This window comes from Musca autumnalis, unplaced genomic scaffold, assembly GCF_047663935.1.
Source record: "Musca autumnalis isolate F117 unplaced genomic scaffold, ASM4766393v1 scaffold_5, whole genome shotgun sequence".
Lineage (NCBI taxonomy): Eukaryota > Metazoa > Arthropoda > Insecta > Diptera > Muscidae > Musca > Musca autumnalis.
The window spans coordinates 162,276,540-162,297,232 of NW_027412088.1; positions in this window are offsets into that span (position 1 = coordinate 162,276,540).

Consider the following 20,693-nt stretch of genomic DNA (forward strand, 5'->3'; position numbering starts at 1 on the left):
TCTAAAAGATGAGAGTGTGCAGATTCACTCTTTAACACCTCGACAAACATTAGACTTCATGGCTGTCACGAAAGCTACACATTTAGAAGCCTCAAAAACAAAACATCACTGCAGATTACTCGACACAACTTAAACAGTGGCAAAGTATTGCCAACCCCAGGCAAAGTGGCGCCAAATATATTCTGTGCATTTCGTAGTCATGGTTGGATGTCAGAAGTGGGCCCATTAAGGGTTTTTTTCGAATCCCTCCATGTGAGGGACGGTGGGGGATATGCAATATGTTGGACCAGGCTGCGTAAAAATAGTTCCTAGTGCAAAAATAGTCTTCGGAAAATCAGGGAGCTCCCAACATAAGCAACAGTAGCATTTACTGGTCCAACCCGCAATAATACTTCCTTCTTACTTTAAATGGATTTCAGTTAGAATATAAGAAATCGTAGAATTTATGAATCGGAAAAACACCTTGGTCGCTTCATTTGAAATATTCCCACAGCATACAACAATGATAACATCAGTCAGTGTTGTAAGTGAGTGAGTGACTAACTGACAAATTAACGCTCAGGATATACCGCTTAAGATAATACCTTGAGGTGGTTTGTGTTGGTGTGTAGGAATGAGATAATACTGGGTTTTGAAAATATGTACTCCACCTTCAAATTTCACAATAAGTTCGGCCGAACCAAACCCATTATACCCTCCCTCATAAAATATTCTGAAATAAATTAAAATAATTAGTTTTCTGTCTGTTACGAAAGTACCAATGCCAAACATCCCACATTTATCTCACTCTCTCAACTTTTGAATTTCTTACAAAACTTTGTATGTTGTGATATTAACAGAATATTGAGTTCATAATTTCCCCTCTCTGCAAATGCACTTCTCACTCACCATCACATTTTTAACACTTTATAAAAATTTCTGGATACTCTTAGGGGTGAGCCCCACTTGTAGTTTTAGAAAATCGAAAAAAATATTGGCCTATTTTAAAGTATAAGTAGAATAGAATATGTGCTATAACTTTCAAATCGATCGGAACAAAATTGACTGAGATATGAGTGTTGGAAGGGAAAAATTCATTGTGATTTGTATGTAGCATTCACACAGATACAGTCGCTGAGCAATCACATTGGTCCGAGATTTCTATAAGGTTCGAAAACCCTTCTTGATATTGGACCTGAAGTAATTATGAAGTCAAGCGGTTTCGGTATATTTCGTTCATTAAAATTTATCTGGAACATATTCTTTGCAACTATGCCACATTCATAGCTATCTAAATACAAAATAACTTCACATCAACAATATCCAACACCTTAATCGAAGCAGTCATTTTGACTAAATCCAGCTGTTCTCTAAGCTTAAACTAGAAATATTGCCAACGTCATTGTTGTTGTTGTCATTGTTACTGATGTCGTCGACGTTGTCGTCGTTATTGTCGCTGTATTATAAAGTAAGCTTGATCTCACATTTAACTCAACAGATTAAAATCGAAATGGACATTTGAACAACAACAACAACAACAATATCACCACTTCAATGGCAACAAGGCTTTGACTTACATTTAAGCATTGTTCCATATAAAAATCGCCACATTCAAATCTCCAAGCAAATACTAGAAAAGTGAAGCAAACACAGCAGCTATGTCTTATGACGACGCCCGTTTTTGTGTCTGGCATTTTCACTGTTTAAAGTCTTATGACTCTTTCATAGGCAGGAATCAATTGCCTGCTTGAAAAGTTGGAAACTCTGTGTGTCGATATCTTATGACTTTTTAAACATTTTTGTCGCAAAATTTTTTCAACATTATTCTTGAGTTTCGAGACTTAGATAAAAAGTTGTTGTTGTGCCAAGAAAAATAAATATAAAATAAATTGAACATGTGCTGCTTTGTTCAGCTCGGCTAGAAAAGGGGTCATGTTACAGACATTTTATGTTGACAGAGCATAAAATATTTACCACCCCTATAACTTGGTCAGTTGGTATGAGCCAAGAAATATTTACTCTTCGCCTATAACAAGCTGGTGTTTAAAGCATGGTCTTAATTATCTTCCGTTGTGCTTTTAATGTGGGCCAACAGCCACAACACATTGAGTGGTCAATTTTATTTAGCCTAACATTGTTTTCTATCAGTTTTCCATAATTTTCGTTTAATGTCTAATGTTTTTCTTTTTTGCAACCAATTTATGTCTCCACGATAGTGAAACTACAAGGAAAATTAATTTGGAGTTTAATAAATGTTATCCACGAGCCATTATTTTCCGCAGCTGTTGTTGTTTTTGCAATTGTGAAAATTTATGATTTAATCAAAAAGGCAACAAAAAAGTTAAAGTTTTTGCTTTATATTAGATAAATAAATTTGTTGGCAATTTTTTTTCTTGGTAATTATTTTTTATCGTAAATGCTAATGGAGGTAGAAGAAATTCCAAGGAATTTTTCGTTGCATAAATTATGCAAAATTATGATTATTTTCGATAGGGACTAAAGGAAAAGCTATACTCAAAAATCTGTGACACAAATAAGATCTAGGGTGTAGATGACATTATTTTGTCGATTAGAAAGCGGTTTTATAATTTAAACAGGTATGTGCTGTAGTTGGGACGCTCAGAAGCTTTTCATTGATCAAAACACCTTTTAGTGGTCTACAAAAAGTTATTCATTACGCTGGCTTATAATACCACAACTAACATATGATAATGCATGAATACCTCGCCGGAAAAAATGGTTTTTCTCGTTAGATCCAGCACAGTTTGAAAAGTGCTCGGAAAAAGATTCTTGTCGATCGAATATCCTATTTATTCACAATTTCTTTGCTCGGTGCTGCAAACGACGTTTATAAGATCATCGTAGACGGCGAGTCTTAGATCTATACTTATGAGCTTGAAACAAAACAGCAATCGACCGTGAGGGTCTTCGAAGGCGAGCCGAATCCTATGAAAGTTGTTCATGGAAGAAGCACTTTGAAGAAAATGGTCGCCTGTTTCTTCGGCAAAACTAAACTTAGGACGCTTAATTCTGAGTGGTGTACTATAATTTGTTTGCCTGAAATCTTTAGAGAAATTCGAATAAGTTTTACACGACCAACGAAGATTAAATACCAAATTTCAGCCATTTCGGTGGAATATTGAGGCTTACTTACTTACTTAGCTGGCCCATTACAGAACATTTGTTCCATAGGCCGAACTAAGAAAGGATCTCCATTTCTCTCTATTTGTTGCTTCGCACTTTGGAATACCACACCTTTTCATCTCTTCATCCACTGGTTTGCGCCATCTATTCCTTGGCCTGCCAATTCTGCGTGCACCGCCAACCGATCCGTATTTGTACGCCTTTTTAGCTGATTCATCTTCGCTCATTCTTATGATATGGCCAAGCCAACGCAATCGCTGCATCTCGATACGTTTTACTATATTGTTGTCGTTGTATAGCAGATACAGCTCGTGGTTCATGCGACGTCGATATTCACCGTCAACGCAGATTGGTCCATAGATCTTTCGAAGAATTTTTCTCTCAAACACACCAAGCACTGCCATGTCTGCTTGCTCAAGTACCCAGGCTTCGGAGCCTTACATCAGCACGGGTAGTATCAGTGTTTTGTATAGCGTTATTTTTGTTTGACGAGATGTGGCTTTGCTTTTAAACTGCTTACTTAAACCAAAGTAGCATCTGTTGGCCAATACAATTCTTCTCTTTATTTCACAACTGATGTCGTTTGTCGTGTTTACGGATTTGCGGAGGTGGACGAAGTCTTTAACTACCTCAAAATTATAGGAACCAACTTCCACAGTTGGTCCAAACTCAATGGACGCATTGCGCGTCGACACCATTAACTTTGTTTTCTCACCGTTTACCGCCAGACCCATTTTAGCAGATTCTCCTTCGACCTTCATAAAGGTATCAGTTACTTCTTTTACTGATCGTCCCATGATGTCTATATAACCAGCATAAGCAAGTAACATGTGGCTATTGGTGTAGATTGTGCCACTTCTTTTGACGTTTGCCTCTCGTATAACCTTTTCCAGCAGGATGTTGAGCAGATCACACGAAAGTCAGTCTCCTTGTCTGAAACCTCTTTTGGTATTAAACTCTTCGGAGAGGTTTTTTCCTATTTTAACTGAGGACCTCGTGTAAGTTAAAGTCATTTTACAAAGCCGGATGTGCTTTGCGGGGATACCAAATTCAGACATGGCTTGGATTACCTTTGAACGCAGCGGGCTGTCGAAGACTGCTTTATAATCGACAAAAAGGTGGTAGATGCCGATCTGCGTCTCTTGGGTCTTCTCCAGGATTTGCCGCAGGGTAAATATCTGGTCAATGGTGGACTTGCCACGTCTAAAGCCTCATTGGTATGGTCCGATTATCTCGTTGACCATAGGCTTTAGTCGTTCGCACAATATCCCTGACACGATCTTGTAGGCAATAGGGAGTAGACGTATGCCCCTATAGTTAGAGCATACAGTCTTATCTCCCTTCTTATGGACTGGGCACAGGATACTCAGGTTCCAATCGTCGGGTACTCGTTCTTCCTGCCAGATGGTGCCAACTAGCCGATGAATACACATTATCAGCGTGTCGCCTCCGGTTTTGAACAGCACGGCTGTAAATCATCGGCTCCTGCTGCCTTTTTATACCCTCCACCATAGTATGGAGGGTATATTAAGTTTGTTTTTCCGTTTGTAACGCATTGAAATACTCATTTGCGACCCTATAAAGTATATATATTCTTGATCAGGGTAAAATTCTAAGTCGATCTGAGCACGTCCGTCCGTCCGTCCGTCCGTCTGTGGTAATCACTCTAGCATCCACAAAAATGGAGATAGGACGCTGAAATTTTGGGAAAATGCGTCTTTTGTTTGCAGGCAGGTCAAGTTCGATGATGGGCTATATCGGTCCACGTTTTGGTATAGCCCCCATATAACGGTACCCCCCGATTTACGGTATTTTGACGTTTTTAGCTACATTATCAGACCGATTTAGCTATAATTTGACATTTAGGGTTCTTAAGTGTTGATAAACTTATATATTAGAAGTTGTGGACATAGGTCCACGTTTTGGTATAGCCCCCATATAACGGTACCCCCCGATTTGCGGTATTTTGACGTTTTTAGCTACATTTTCAGACCGATGTAGCTATAATTTGACATTTAGGGTTCCTAAATGTCAATAAACTTATATAACAAAAGTTGTGGACATAGGTCCACGTTTTGGTATAGCCCCCATATAACGGTACCCCCCGATTTACGGTATTTTGACGGTTTTAGCTACATTTTCAGACCGTCTTAGCTATATTTTGACATTTAGGGTTCTTAAGTGTCATTAAACTTATTTAACAAAACCTGTGGACATAGGTCCACGTTTTGGTATAGCCCCCATATAACGGTACCCCCCGATTTGCGGTATTTTGACGTTTGTAGCTACATTTTCAGACCGATTTAGCTATAATTTGACATTTAGGGTTCTTAAATGTCAATAAACTTATATAACAAAAGTTGTGGACATACGTCCACGTTTTGGTATAGCCCCCATATAACGGTACCCCCGATTTACGGTATTTTGACAGTTTTAGCTACATTTTCAGACCGATTTAGCTATATTTTGACATTTGAAGTTCTTAAATGTCAATAAACTTATGTGACAAAACTTGTGGACATAGGTCCACGTTTTGGTATAGCCCCCATATAACGATACCCCCGATTTACGGTATTTTGACGTTTTTAGCAAAATTTTCAGACCGATATAGCTGTAAATTGACATTTAGGGTTCTTAAGTGCAACTAAACTTATATAACAAAAGTTGTGGACCTCGGTGCACGTTTTGGTATAGCCCCCATATAACGGTACCCCCGATTTACGGCATTTTGACGTTTTTATCTACATTTTCAGACCGATTTAGCTATCAATTGACATTTAGGGTTCTTAAATGTCATTAAACTTATATAAATAGTGGACATAGGTCCATGTTTTGGAATAGCCCCCATATAACGTTACCGCCCGATTTCAGGTATTTTGAGAATTTTACCAACAAGTTTTAACCCAATTATCTGTAATTTGAACATTTGACATTTGAAATTCTTAGTGGTCACCACACCTCTCCACCAAAAATTGTCAAGAAAACCCCCATATAACGGTACCTCCCGATTTTCAGTAATTTGATGATTTTAGCTACAATATTAAACAGAACTAGCTGTAATTTGAAATTTGAAGTTCTTAGTGGTCACAACACCTCTCCATCAAAAATTGTCAACATAGGTCCATGTTCGGATATAGCTCCCATGTAACGGTACCTCCCAATTTTCAGTAATTTGGCAATTTTAGCTACAATTTTTAACAGAACTAACTGTAATTTGACATTTGAAGGTTGTAGTGGTCACCACACATCTGCATCAACAATTTTCAACATAGCCCCAATATAACGATACTTCCCGATTTTCGGTACTTTGAGGATTTTACTTAAAATGTTTAACCGAACGTAGATCCATGTTTTAGCATAGCCCCAAAACAAACCTCCCGATTTTCCGTACCTTAGCTTTATTTTTTGGACGAACTTTCTGTAATTTTAAATTTAAAAGTCAACAAAAATTCTGCAACAAAAATTGTTCATTTAAGTTCATATTTTCGTATAGCCCAGATACCTCCGAACTAGCTGTTTATGACATTTGAAGTTCCCACGTTATGTACCGATTTTCGATATTTTGAGGATTCTAGCTAAATTTTTTAACCGAATTAGGAGTTATTTGACATTAAAGGCTCCCATCAAAAACTGTCAACATAGGCCCATGTTTTATTATAACCCCTATATAACAGTACCTCCCAATTTCTAGCCCACCAAAAATTGTCAACAGTTAGATATAGGCACCATAAAAAAGGACCTCCCGAATGAAGCATTTTATGTACATTATCTGACATTTTAACGTACTCACTTTAAGTTGGGGACAGGAATGAATATTTTATGGTGGAGGGTATGAAAAGTTCGGCCCGGCCGAACTTAACGCTTTTTTACTTGTTATTCTTCAACCGATTTATTGCTGTCTTTACCTCATCTTGGCTGGGCGGTATATATTCAATACCATCTTCTGGGATTGGGTTTGTCGTCTTCGCTGCTATTGGATACCAACAGTTTTGAAAAATGTTCCTTCCATATCCTGAGCACACTATCTGTATCAGTTACCAAATTACCTTGCTGGTCTCTACAGGAGAATGTGCTTTTACCAAAGCCATCAGTTTGATGCTTGACTCTTTGGTAGAATTTTCGGACTTCATTCTGGTTCCTGTACCAACTAGCCGATGAATACACCTTATCAACGTGTCGCCTCCGGTTTTGAACAGCACGGCTGGTAAGCCATCGGCTCCTGCTGCCTTTTTATTCTTCAACCGATTTATTGCTGTCTTTACCTCATCTTGGCTGGGCGGTATATATTCAATACCATCTTCTGGGATTGGGTCTGTCGTCTTCGCTGCTATTGGATACCAACAGTTTTGAAAAATGTTCTTTCCATATCCTGAGCACACTATCTGTATCAGTTACCAAATTACTTTGCTGGTCACTACAGGAGAATGTGCTTGTACCAAAGCCATCAGTTTGATGCTTGACTCTTTGGTAGAATTTTCGGACTTCATTCTGGTTCCTGTACATATCGATTTTTTTCACGCTCCCGCTTTTCCATCTCTCTCTTCTTCCTGCGCAAATGACGTTTCTCCTCTCTCCTTTTCTCCCGATATCCCTCTCGTGCGCTACGCGTTGCTACGGATTGTAAAGTAGCCCTATATGCCGCATTTTTCTCTTAGGTAGCAGCACGACACTCCTGATCATACCATGGATTCCTTGGATTTTGCGGATGTTTTCGTGGAGTGGGCAATATTTTGCCATTGCGCTGATATGTTATCGGGATGAGGAGTGCTTTGATTAAGCAATTGGGCTAGTTGAGTGGAATATGCTGTGGCTATCTGTTGTGATTGCAGCTTACCGATGTCTAACTTTCGTCTTGTGTCTGTTCGTACTTTGTTTGCTACGTTTAACCCGGTGCTGCAACAAGGTAGTGGTCCGAGTCTATGTTTGCCCCCTCGGAACGAACGAACATCCAACACGCTCGATGAATGTCTTCCATCTATCACAACCGATCAATTTGATTTCTTTTTTTCTGATCTGGAGACAGCAAGGTGCCCTTATGGATGTCGAGATGTTGAAATCTGGTGCTGCTAACTACCATGTTTTTTGCCGCTGCGAAGTCCATCAGCCTCATACCATTGTCAGAAGTTTCACTGCGAAGACTGAATTTTCCAACTGTTTTCCTTTCCAATTTTGGCATTAAAATCGCCTAAAATAATTTTAATGTCATGGGCAGGACAACGGTCATATGTTTCTTCCAAGCGCTCATAAAATATATCTTTGGTCAGTTCGTCCTTGTCTCCAGTGGGTGCATGAGTGCAAATAAAGCTTATGTTGAAGAATTTTGTTTTTATTCGAATTGTAGCAAGTCTTTCATTCACTGGTTGGAAGCTGGAGACCAGGTGTGTTAACCTCCGATCAACTACAAATCCGCAACCAAACTCATGCTTTATGTCATGGCACCTATTATACAGGTGAATCACTTAGGTGTTGTTGTGACGCCTTTCCCATTCCATCGTATTTCCTGTATGGCAGTAATGTCGGCCTTGTACTTTTCCAGTACATCTGCCAATGCGTAAACTGCACCTTCTCTATAAAGAGTGCGAACATTCCATGGGCAGATTCGCAGATCATGGTCCCTAAAACGTTTGAGGGGGTCGTCAACTTTAGAGGAATTTGTTTTTCTTTTCTTTTGTTTTTTCATAGTAGGCCGTTTTTTCGAGGGTAGGGTTACTAACCCTGCGCCCAAACCCAAGCTTTTAACGTTCTTATGGCTGAACGCGCGGCACATTTTAGCTCACTACCTTTAACGGGTGTTAAAGGCAGCTACCCCAGGTGACACCACTGGAAGGTCAGTGTCCACTTGAGATGGAATATTGAGGCTACAACCTACAAAATACCGAAAATTGGGATGTAACGTTCTATGGGGGCTATATGAAGGCGTAGACTATATCGACAAATTTAGTGGGGAAAGTTGAATAACCCCAGTAAAGTTGAATATCCCCAAACGAATACTAAATACCACATTGTAGAAATTTCGATGGATTATTGTGGCCATAACCTTAAAAATACCAAAAATCGGGAGGTACCATTCTAAGGGGGCTATATTAGGGCGCGGGCCTATACCAATGTCCAAATGCGTATGGAAAGTTTTATACCCAAAATGAAGACTAAATACCAAATTTCAACCATTTTGGAGGAATATTGAGACCACAACCTTAAAAATACAACAAATGAAGACTAAATACCGAATTTCAGCCATGTCGGTGTGATAATGATGCTAAAACCTTCAAAATTCCGAAAATCGGGAGGTAACGTTCTATGGGGGATATATAAAGGCGTGAAACTATGCCGACAAATTTCATATAGAAAGTTGTGTACCCCAAATTAAGTCTAAATACCAAATTTCATTCATTTTCATTTCGGTGGAATATTGAGGCCACAACTTTAAAAATTCCGCAGATCGGGAGGTACCGTTCTATGGGGGCTATATGAATGTGTGCGGCTATACCGACAAAATTCTGGGGAAAAGTTGTATACCCCCAATGAAGACTAAGTACCAAATTTCAGCAATTTCGGTGTGATAATAAAGCTAAAACCTTCAAAATACCGAAAATCAGGTAGTACCGTTGTATGGGGCTGTATCAAAACGTGGACCGATATAGCCCATTTGCAATACCAAACATCCTAGGAGTAACTTCTGTGCCAAATTACAAAGCTCTATCTTAAAAATTGCGAGCTGTATTTTGATTTCAACAGACGTGCGGACAGACGGACATAGTAATATCGACTTAGAATTTTACCCTGAGGGCTCTCAGCGGCCAAGGAGAGGACCGATATGGCCCATTCATCTGGCATTTGGGCATAATCTGTTGATCCATTCGAGAGTGGACGTGTGCACATGCCAGTCAGATAGAAAGACGGTCATTGCTAAATCGACTTCAAATTGTCTGATAGAATATATTTTTGCACAATGGGCTTGGAAGCAATTTTCACCATTTAATATTTGAAAAAAAATTATCAATGATTGTACTCTTCGATTTTCTTGATTTTTTTTTTTAATAAATTACGAATATTTAAAAAAAGTAAGTCCTATGTGGTAGTCAGATTCGAAGAATTACTACTTTTTAAATTTTTTTATGCTTTACACCCCTATGTGAGGAGGGTATTATAAGCTGGTTTTGGCCAAAAAGTTTGTAACGCATAGAAATAATGGTCGTAGACCCATACATATGTATACCAAAATGAATGTCTCGAAAAGCTGAGTTGATCGGGCTATGTGTGTCCGTCCGTCCGTCTGTTGATGGGGGGTCCCGGAGGGGAAGAAGCCTCTTAATTTTGGTGGTGGTCGGATAATATTTAGGGGTCGGAATGGGCAAAAAACATATTTGGAGAAAAAGTCAACGTTTTTTCCAAAGCGAATACGTCAGCTGCAATAAGGGTTATACCAAAAGCAAAACCAGACAATGGAAGTAGAAAATATCACCTTTTTAACGATGTAAAGTAGGTTGTCGTAGGTGGTCAAACAACGAAGATATCACAATAGTCGCAAACCATCATAACAACAAATATTGGTTAAAAAACTTAAACAAATTTCAATCAATTATTTGTTTGAAATCGTTTATCGGTCGCTTTTTTAGTAACATTTTCATGTTTGATAAATATTTCCCAATATGTTTGTAATATTTTATCGACATTCAACAAAAATATGGTGATGAAACTTTTAATCAAAAATTTCGGGGTTACTTTTTTCTGTGTATTGTCTTCATCTCTTCTTCGTCTTCACACACACTGCAGTAATCAACGCTGTTATCGTTCCATTTGCTGGTAACACTTCTAATATAACAGTGTCCGGTATGTGCAGTATTGACTCCAGTCAATGCCTTAGTTTCTGTTTTGCTCAAATTTATGAGTGAATTGTTATGTTGGTTGATAAAGTTGGTCAAATGAATCTTAACACTTTGCACCAAGGTTCATTATGCCATATCTTATTGGTTCTTCCAATCGCATGCGATCTACGATTCAATCATCTGGTGATGTTCTGGTTCTACCACACCGGTTCGATATCTCACTAGGGTATGTCAGTGTGCAGGGATCCTTATAATAGCGAAGAAGAACGACGGTAATGTTGTCCACAGTTCTATTAAGCTCTTCAGCTGTGTTTATATTCCCAATAGTAGTCAACAAAGAGTTTGTTAGTTCTCTGTACCAATCCCAGTTTGCTCTTTTGGGGTTGCTATAAGGATTTTGGCAAGCACCTTCAAAAGAGATTTCGCAAAGTATCTTCACATGGTCCAAAGAAGAACCTACGCAGATATCTCCGAGTTTCTGATGTCAGAGTCATCTACATTAGAGAAGTTTGGATTAATGACCTCCTCTCTATACTTAAATTTGAAAGATGGATCATTACTCTTATTACATATTCGTATTGTATAAGTACAGAGCCCTATTTTGTACATATGTATGTTCAATGACCCATGTTCACTTTATCGAAAATACTACATGTTTAAATGTTTCCCATTTCGTTTCGTTTTATTTTATGAGTTCCATACTACGCCTACCAAACTCTCACCCACACATGAAACATTGTTGCTTGCTAACTATTCTCTTACAATATTTTCCAAATATTATGTTCCTTTAAGACCAGCCCACATTACAAAACTAACAATATGGGTCATTCACATGTCAAAATGTTTAACACTAACAACAACAAAAAACCATTCATTTTGAATGGTTGAAAGTTTAGCCGTTTAAAATAGATTCTAAAAACAATATTTTAACTATTTTGTTAAAACCAAACTATTTACATCTGACATTTAACACCTCGCTCAGTTATGGTGTAGAACGAAACTTCCAAACCCTCAACAAAAACAACAAAAACAACAGCAAAGAGAACATAACAAAAAAGGTCGAAAGGCGAAACACACAGAACAATGCCTTGAACTTATCTAAGGAACAATAAAACGAATGCTAGAAAAAAACAACATCGCACACAAAGTATGCCTCATTCTAGTCTGCCTCCTTCTGCTCTTTGAAGTCTGTCAGACAGAGAGACAGACAGACAGACGGATAGGAAAAAAAATACCAAGGCACCAATTGCAGAAAAAATATGCCGGCAAAACAACTTTAGTGTTACTTAAAAGGAAAAATTATTTGCAATATCGCGATTAAACTCTTTCTTCAAAAGTCAAAAATTTCACACAGCAGGAAAAATAGGCGAAACAAAAACCTAAATCGCCATAACAGCAATTTTGGATTCTTCCTGAATGGAAGCCAAATTTTTAGGGATGTCGAGGGTAGTTTTTTTTTTTTTTTTTGAAGAAATTTAATTTCAGAAATTATGAAGATCGTATTAAAGAAGGACAATCCATGAAAAAAAGTTAAAAATTCGCTTGTGGCTGAGGCTTCCACATCAACATGAGCCGATGATTATTTTTAGAGCCTCCACCATAAAACAGGTGTATATTTTTTTTTTGTACCCTCCACCATAGTATGGAGGGTATATTAAGTTTGTCATTCCGTTTGTAACACATCGAACTAATCATTTGCGACCCTATAAAGTATATATATTCTTGATCAGGATAAAATTCTAAGACGATCTGGCCATGTCCGTCTGTCCGTCCGTCTGTCCGTCTGTTGTAATCACTCTAGCGTCCGCAATAATTGAGATAGAGTGCTGAAATTTTGCACCCGAGGGTCTTTTTTCCATAGGCAGGTCAAGTTCGAAGATGGGCTATATCGGTCCACTCTTTGGTATAGCCCCCATATAACAGTACCTCCGGATTTGAGGTATTTTGGCGTTCTTCGCCACATTTGCAGACCGAATTAGCTATAATTTGGCACATAGGGTTCCTAGTGATCAACAAACTTATATCCCAAAGGATATGGGCATAGGTCCATGTTTTGGTATAGTCCCCATATAACGGTACCGCCCGATTTTCGGTATTTTGAGTATTTTAGCTACAATTTTTAACCGAACTAGCTGTAATTTGCTATTTGAGCTATAAGCTTTTCCGCCAAAAAAATTAAAGATAGGTTGAGTCTTTGATATAGCACTTAGGTGGTACCTTTCACCTAGCTGAACACATTTTTTTAGATTAGATTAGATAACGCTGTGCAACAAAATGGAGGTGAAAGTCTGGGGCACGGAAAATTCATCTTGGGGAAGAAATGCCTAGGTGAGTATATTATGAACCCAGAAGGACAGATCCGCCGTGAGTCGAACTTCCGCGTTATGGCGTGATGAAATTTTTGTTAGAGACCCGGTGGGCCATCAGGAATTAGCGTTATATCTTTGTTCACTGTTGCTTAAGAGCTCTACAAAAACAACAAACAAAGATATAATGCTAATTCATGATGGCTTACAGGGTCTCTTGCAAAAACTTCATCACGCCATAACACGGAAGTTCGACTCACGGCGCATCTGTCCTTCGGGGTTTTTAATATACACACACCAAGGGCTTTCATCTCCAAAGGGAATTATCTCTGCCCCAACATTTGTGTTCACAGTGTATTTTAAGCAATAGTGGGAGGCAGTAGGAGTCTATCCATTGCCGAAAAGTTGTTACACCTAAAATTGTGAAAGAACCCTAATTATTCCGTTTAAATTAAGATTATTTTATGGTGGAGGGTATAAAAAGTTCGGCCCGGCCGAACTTAACGACTTTTTACTTGTTTTTTTTTTAGCGTTTGTAACGCATCTTTTGCGACCCTTGTTCAGGATAAAATTCTGAGTCGATCTAGCCATGTCCGTAATCACTCTAGCGTACATAATGAATGTCTTTTTTTTCTAAGCACGTCAAGTTCGAAGATGGGCTATGTACTAAACCTCTATGTACGGTACCTCCGGATTTTAGGTATTTTGATGATTAAGCTGCATTTTTGTATGCAATAGTTGTAATTTAACACTTAAAGTTCCAAATGGCCACCAAAGTTATCAATATTGGTCCATGTTTTTGTATAGAACACGATTTTAGAGAAGTGTAGGTACATTTATTAGCCGAACTATCTGTAATTTAATATACACCAAAAATTGTCAACATAGGTTTTGGTTTAGACACCATAAATCGACTTCCCGATTCTAGGTGTTTTGGGGAGTTTAGCTATATTTCTTGACTGATCTATCTATAATTTCCCAGCGGTCACAAAGCTTATCCACTAAAAATGTTGAGGATTTTAGCTACCGAGCAAGCTGTAATGTGACATTTAGCCCTTTCGGTGATTCTATGCCATATGGCATAGCAAGTTTTTGAAGCTCGTTTTAAGGCAAAATACTTATGGGTACACTTTTTTAATAATTTTGTATTTTTTGCCCTGAAAATAAATAAAACAAAAAAAATTTTGGTTGGTGGACCCTATTCATTGTTATGTATCAAAGAGCGAGCGTTCCTCGCGCGATTTAAAATTTGCAAGAAAATCCATGTTATACTTTTATATATTTTATTAACAAAACTTATTTTTTGGTTAACTTTTTGTAATTAATTTAGTAGATAATCATTGCCTTTATAATTAAAACGAAAAAAATTCGAGACATAGTTCAATAGATATTTCCCAACGGAAACGTTTCACTTTGTTTGCCTTCCAGATCTTCTACAGTAAAACCCCCAGTTCTTCTATAAGAAGACCTCCAGGTCTTCTATACGAAGACCCCAGATATTCGATAAGAAGTCCTCCAGGTCTTCAATAAGAAGACTTTCAGCTCATCTATAAAAAGCCCTCCAGGTCATCTATAAGAAGACCTCCGGTTCTTCTATAAGAATACCTCCAGGTCTTCTATAAGAAGACCTCCAGATCTAGTATAACAATTCCTGTTTCAATGTTCTAAAAGAAGTCCTCCGGCTCTTCTATGAGAAGACCCCAAATCTTCTAAAAGAATACCTTCAGGTCTATTCTATAAGTAGATATCCTGGTCTTAAATGAGAAGACCATATGCTTTTCTATAAGAAGGGCTCCTGATCTTCTGTGAGAAGACCTTCTGTTTTTATACCCTCAGCATTTATGCTAACGAGGGTATATACACTTTCATACGGGCAAAATGTGCCTCATCGAAATAATGGTTTTAGACCTCAAGTATGTTTGGACGAAATGTGTTTCAGGCAATTTGGAGTTGACCTAGCCATGTCCGTCCGTCTGTCTGTCTGGCTGGCTGGAGCGCACGAATAAGCCGATTCAGTCCAAAATTGGGCTTTCGTAATATTTTGTCCAAACTTAGTTTAAGTTCGAAGATGGGTTATATCGGTCCACTCCTTGCGGTACCTCCCCCACAAAAGTTCGAAAATGTTCGGAATATTTGTGCTCACGATTACTCTTGAAGGAAGTAACCGATTTGGTCCATACTTTGCACATCGTGTAATTTCTACTAGACTTAGATGAGGTTCCAATATGGACTTAATTGGTCCACTCCTTCGGGTACCTCCCACACAAAATTTCCGAAAAGTTCAATTTAGGGCCTGCTCACGAATCACTTTGATTTTTGTTGTAGCAACTTGTATTCGATGCCCCCATATAACGGATTAGGGGCAAGTCCATACTTCCTGAAAGGTACAAAAAAAGCCCTATGACACCGTGTGTAGTGGTTGGAGCGCAAGATAACTCTCGAACGGATATGCCGATTCGGTCCAAAATTTGATTTTCGTAATATTTTGTGCAAGCTTAGTTTAAGTTCGAAGATTATCCATATCGGTCCACTCCTTCAGGTACCTCCCCCACAAAAGTTTAAAAATGTTCGAAAAAATTGTGCGCACGATAACTCTTGATGGGAGTGACCGATTTGGTCCATACTTCACACATCCTAAAATATCTTTCAGATATAGATCAGGGTCGAATATGGACTATATTTGTCCACGCCTTCGGGTACCTCCCAGACAAAATTTTGGATAAATTCACTTTAAGACCTGCCCTCGAATCACTTTGATTTTTGTTGAAGCAACTTGCATTCTCTGTCCATATTATGGCAGTAAAAGTTTTTTATGGGCAAGTCCATACTTCTTGAGAAAACAGACCGAAAGTTGTAAAAAAACCCCTTATGGCACCATATGTCGTGGCTGGAGGGCTCGAACCGAATACGAATCGTCCACATTTTGGATATTGTAATATTTCTTCGAATATTAGATGAAATTCGAAGGTGGTGCTGATAGGTCCACTCCTTCCGGTACGTCCCCCACAAAAGTTCGAAAATATTCGCTAAAATGGTACGCGCGATTTCTCATAAACGTAGCAACCGATTTGTCCAAACTTTGGATCTCCAAATATTGTCGAAACTTAGTTTATGTTCAAATTTGGGCCATATCTGTCCAATCCTTGTGGTACCACCCACACAAATGTTCAACATTTTTATGTGGTTAGAGGATCCTTTGGACATTTTTAACGAAGTTTTTCTTATTGGCCTGTTTACAGCGATGTTACGTTTTCGTAGGCTAGTGTGATAAAAAAGCCATATTTATCGATATCCCCGCAAACTTTTGAGCTTAAGTCCTATCCATACTTTTGTCGGTTCATACGCCCAAAACTTTGAAAACCCCCCTAAATACATAAGTTTTTTTTTTTTGGGAAAAAAGAATTTTAATCCACACAGGCTGAGGGTATATCTCTGTCGGCAAAGCCGACTGATACTTTTTTACTTGTTGATAAGAAGGTTATGTCCACACTTTGACACCAGATCAAGGTACCTCCCGATTGAAGACATTTTTAGATACATTTTCTGACCTAATTTAGGCATTTGGGGTATCTGTGGTCAAAAAATATCTCCACCTAAAATTGTGGGAAGGAATTAAAACTTATTATTCTACTTTAGTTCATTCAATGTATTATGGGGCAAGGTATAAAATGTTCGGCACGGCCGAACATTTCGTTTTTTTTTTTTCTTGTTTATTCATGTGTCATGGTTTTGTCAAGGAATACCATGCCATAACCTCCTAATAATCGGAAGAACTCAGCAACTAACACTGCTACTAATTGAAGAGCACAGCGATGAACAGATGGTGCATTAGGGGATATTATATTGGTTGGATATAGCTACCTGGAAAAAATCTTATCATAAATACTGTTCAAGGGCCATCGGATTTCTATGAAGATAGGTTTTTTAGTAAATGAAATGTTGGTCCTTAGATGGTCTAGAAATAAATACCGGTACTGGAACAGTTTTTTCGAAATAAAAATAAGTTATAAAGCAATAAAATGGCACCTACCTACTACCCATTTCTCCCACTTCCCTTAAAAAATCTAAAAAATTTCTTGTGTTCGCATCCCTAGATTGCCAATAGTTCTGGCTATTATGATATTTCAAGGGTTATTTTTGCTTTGAGTGCATCGGCTCGTTATAAATGATGCTGATTATGACACATGACTGGTGTTGAGATTTTTCGGTCTCAACTGTGAAACAGGCGACTGCCACACCACATGTGTGCTGCAGTTAACGTCAACAGATAAAGCGAATGGCTAGCCTAGTCCAAAGGAAACAACAACAACAAAAATACACGCGGCCCAACTGATGAGAAGTAGAAGATGAAAAAGTTTCAACCAAATTTACCGGCTGTTTTGTAATATTTTTGTTGTTTTGGTTGTTCTTGTTGTTTTTATACGCCAGCCACCATAATATGCAACCAAAATAGAATAAGAAAACCCCACCAACTTCATTTTTGGTTGAGATGTTGTTTTCTGTTGCTGGTGTTATTCTTTCAGATGATCACCAAGCAGTCAGCAGCTTACCAAGCAACAAAGCTTCCTCAGTGAATGGTTGTTATGCCATGTTCTATATAAAACAACATGGACACCGTAACAACAACATTGACTAAATGGTCCACAACATCATCAGCAGCAGCAGCTGCGGCAACAAATTGTGTGAAAAATTTGCTTGCATCCATTTACCCCTTTACTATGCCCCTTCATTCTTATGCCATTTTATGGTGGTTCATATCCTCCAAAAACCATTATCACTGGCTAGAATATTTTTGCCACTAATTCCTTGTAACAACTCATAACTCTACTGTGCAACAATAACAACAACACTAACAAAAACAGCAATAACAACTGGAACAAAATCTCCGTAAAACCTTTAACTTCACAAAAGTCAAAATGACTAAAATTCCAATGTTTGAGCTCCTGAAGAGTAAAGAATGGACCGCCATCTATGCCGTCATTACCCTATGCAGAGAAACCAAGTGCCACGTAAGAAGGATTCAAAAAGCTGTTGTATAGCAATGCAAAACGAAGCCGAACCAGAACCACCACCATCGCCACCACCACCGCGACTACATTAGTTTAGATGCGTGTTTCAATAGCTGTGGACATAATGAATGCTATTAAAGCATAGACATCATCACCCGCGGTACATGCTGCAGTACATGTGTAACATGTTAACATCAACTCCAGCAACAGCACTTACATCATCAGCAGCACCAAGAACAACAACGACGACAGCAGAAGCCGTCAGACAGACTTTCAAGCTATAGCTAGCAGTAACGACATCTCCTTAAATTGAGAACTAAATATTCATAGCTATGAAATGACTGGAAAGGCTATGCAAAAACCTTTTTGTGGCTAAGGAGAGAGCGGACCATAAATGTTGATATATTTAAAACACATAGGCACCGAACTTGGCATTTATTAAAACAACATGGTAATCATTAAATGGAGTTACATAACCAGAGGCAGTTGCATGAGGGTAAAGAGAATTGACAAAGTGGAATAGGGAAACACTCAGATGCAGGGACGTACGCAGGGGGGGGGGGGCACGGGGGGCCCGGCCCTCCCCGAAATGGTTTGGTCCGACAAAATTTTTTGAGCTACTTTAACAAATTATTACGATTTTGTCCCTAAAATAATTATTATTTTTGAAATTTCAAATGAAAACTGATATTGTTCTGAAGGTTCTGTATTGAAAATGTACTTTATCAACATGTTGTCTGAAAAAATATTTAAAATATTTTTGTTTGAATACCCTTTTTGAGAGAAACTTCCAGTAAAACTGAATTCCTTCTTTATTCCATGCCAGTGTTTTGGAATTCCTTGATGATGCTTTCAACTCATTTTGTTTTCAAAATGATTACAAATTCAGTGTTGTGCGAATTAGAAGTACATAAAATGAAATATCTTTTGGACAATATGTACGACATATCAAGGGTTTTCGGTGGAGTACATATATCTCGAAAACCAATTAGAAAATTGATTTACTGCCTTAATCAACATTTTGTATTCCTATTTTATATCGACTTGTTGCTAAATAGTGGGAGAAAATAATGGAGAAAAATTTATTATTGTGCATCATAAAGTGATAATATCTGCTATAAATAGCATGTCCATCTGAATTTTTTCTTATCAGTAAAAAAATTTTAGCTGAAAACAACCGTAATCGAAATTAATGCTCAAAATTTGGTTATTTGGTATTGTATTAAAATCTGCTGTTATTTGTAAATGAAAAAAGCTTACACCCTAGATGAAAAAAAAATCGCATTTGTAGGTTTTTTTAGGTTTTGCTAAAGAAAAAGTTGTAGCAGTGAAAATTCTTGTTCTCTTATGATATTTTCGTACGTTTTACAATTTTTGAGATATAGAAATTCAAATTGGGACAATTCACAGACTGTATCGCCTCCTTATAAATTAATGTCATGACTGCAATTTCCCAACTTAAGTTTATATATCTCAAAAATGGTACAACCTAGGAAAAAAATTAGGAATTCCAATCTTGTAGAGAACTTTCTGTAGTCCCATTTCGAAAAGACCTACTGTTTTGAAGCAAATCGTGAAAACCTAACAAAAAACCTAAAAATGTAACCTGAACTTCTATATCTCAAAAATGGAAAATCCTAGGAACAAATTTTCATAGCTACAACATTTTCTTTACCTCATTTCGATAGGACTTGCGGTTTCCAAGCAAAATCGCGAAAACCTAACAATGTGAACTTTGACCGCGATTTATTTAAAAATCCCTACGGCGATTTTTTCTTGTTTTTGGATTTTTCTCATCTATGAAGATTGCTGTTCCAGAATCCGCAAGATCTTCCCAGTTGTAAGCTCCTTTTATTTAACGTTGGTTCAAGATCACCGTGATATTCTAATCTCAGCCGTTCGGCTAATGATAAAAATGTAACACGCGTCATACAATTTGGAGTCGCTTTATCCCAATTAGTTCGTCCGTCTGTCTGTCTGACTCGAGCCCATTATAACTTTCGAACAGGTCAACAGATTTTGTCAAAATTTTGGATCTCGCAATATTTTGCTCAAACTTCCTTTGGACAATTCCCCAGCCAGACTTCAAAATGTTTCCCTCAAATCTTGAGCAAAGTCCAATTCGATTTTTTCGAGACCTAGAGTACGTTCGAATATGGATCGATTCACTCCTTCAGGTACCTCTAACACAAAATTTCAATTATCAGATTTGACCGAAACTTTAAACATCCTCAAATTACTTCCAAACGTTCATATTTCAAGTACCAAGAGGTCTATTTGGGACAACATCTTCGGATACATCCCTCACAAAAGTCCAACCTCAGTGTAGTAGTATAAGGGCCGTTCGAGGAGCCATTGTACATTTTGATCAATGTTACTTCTTTAGGTCACGTTTACAGCGATATTGTATTTTTCGTGGGTGAGTCCAC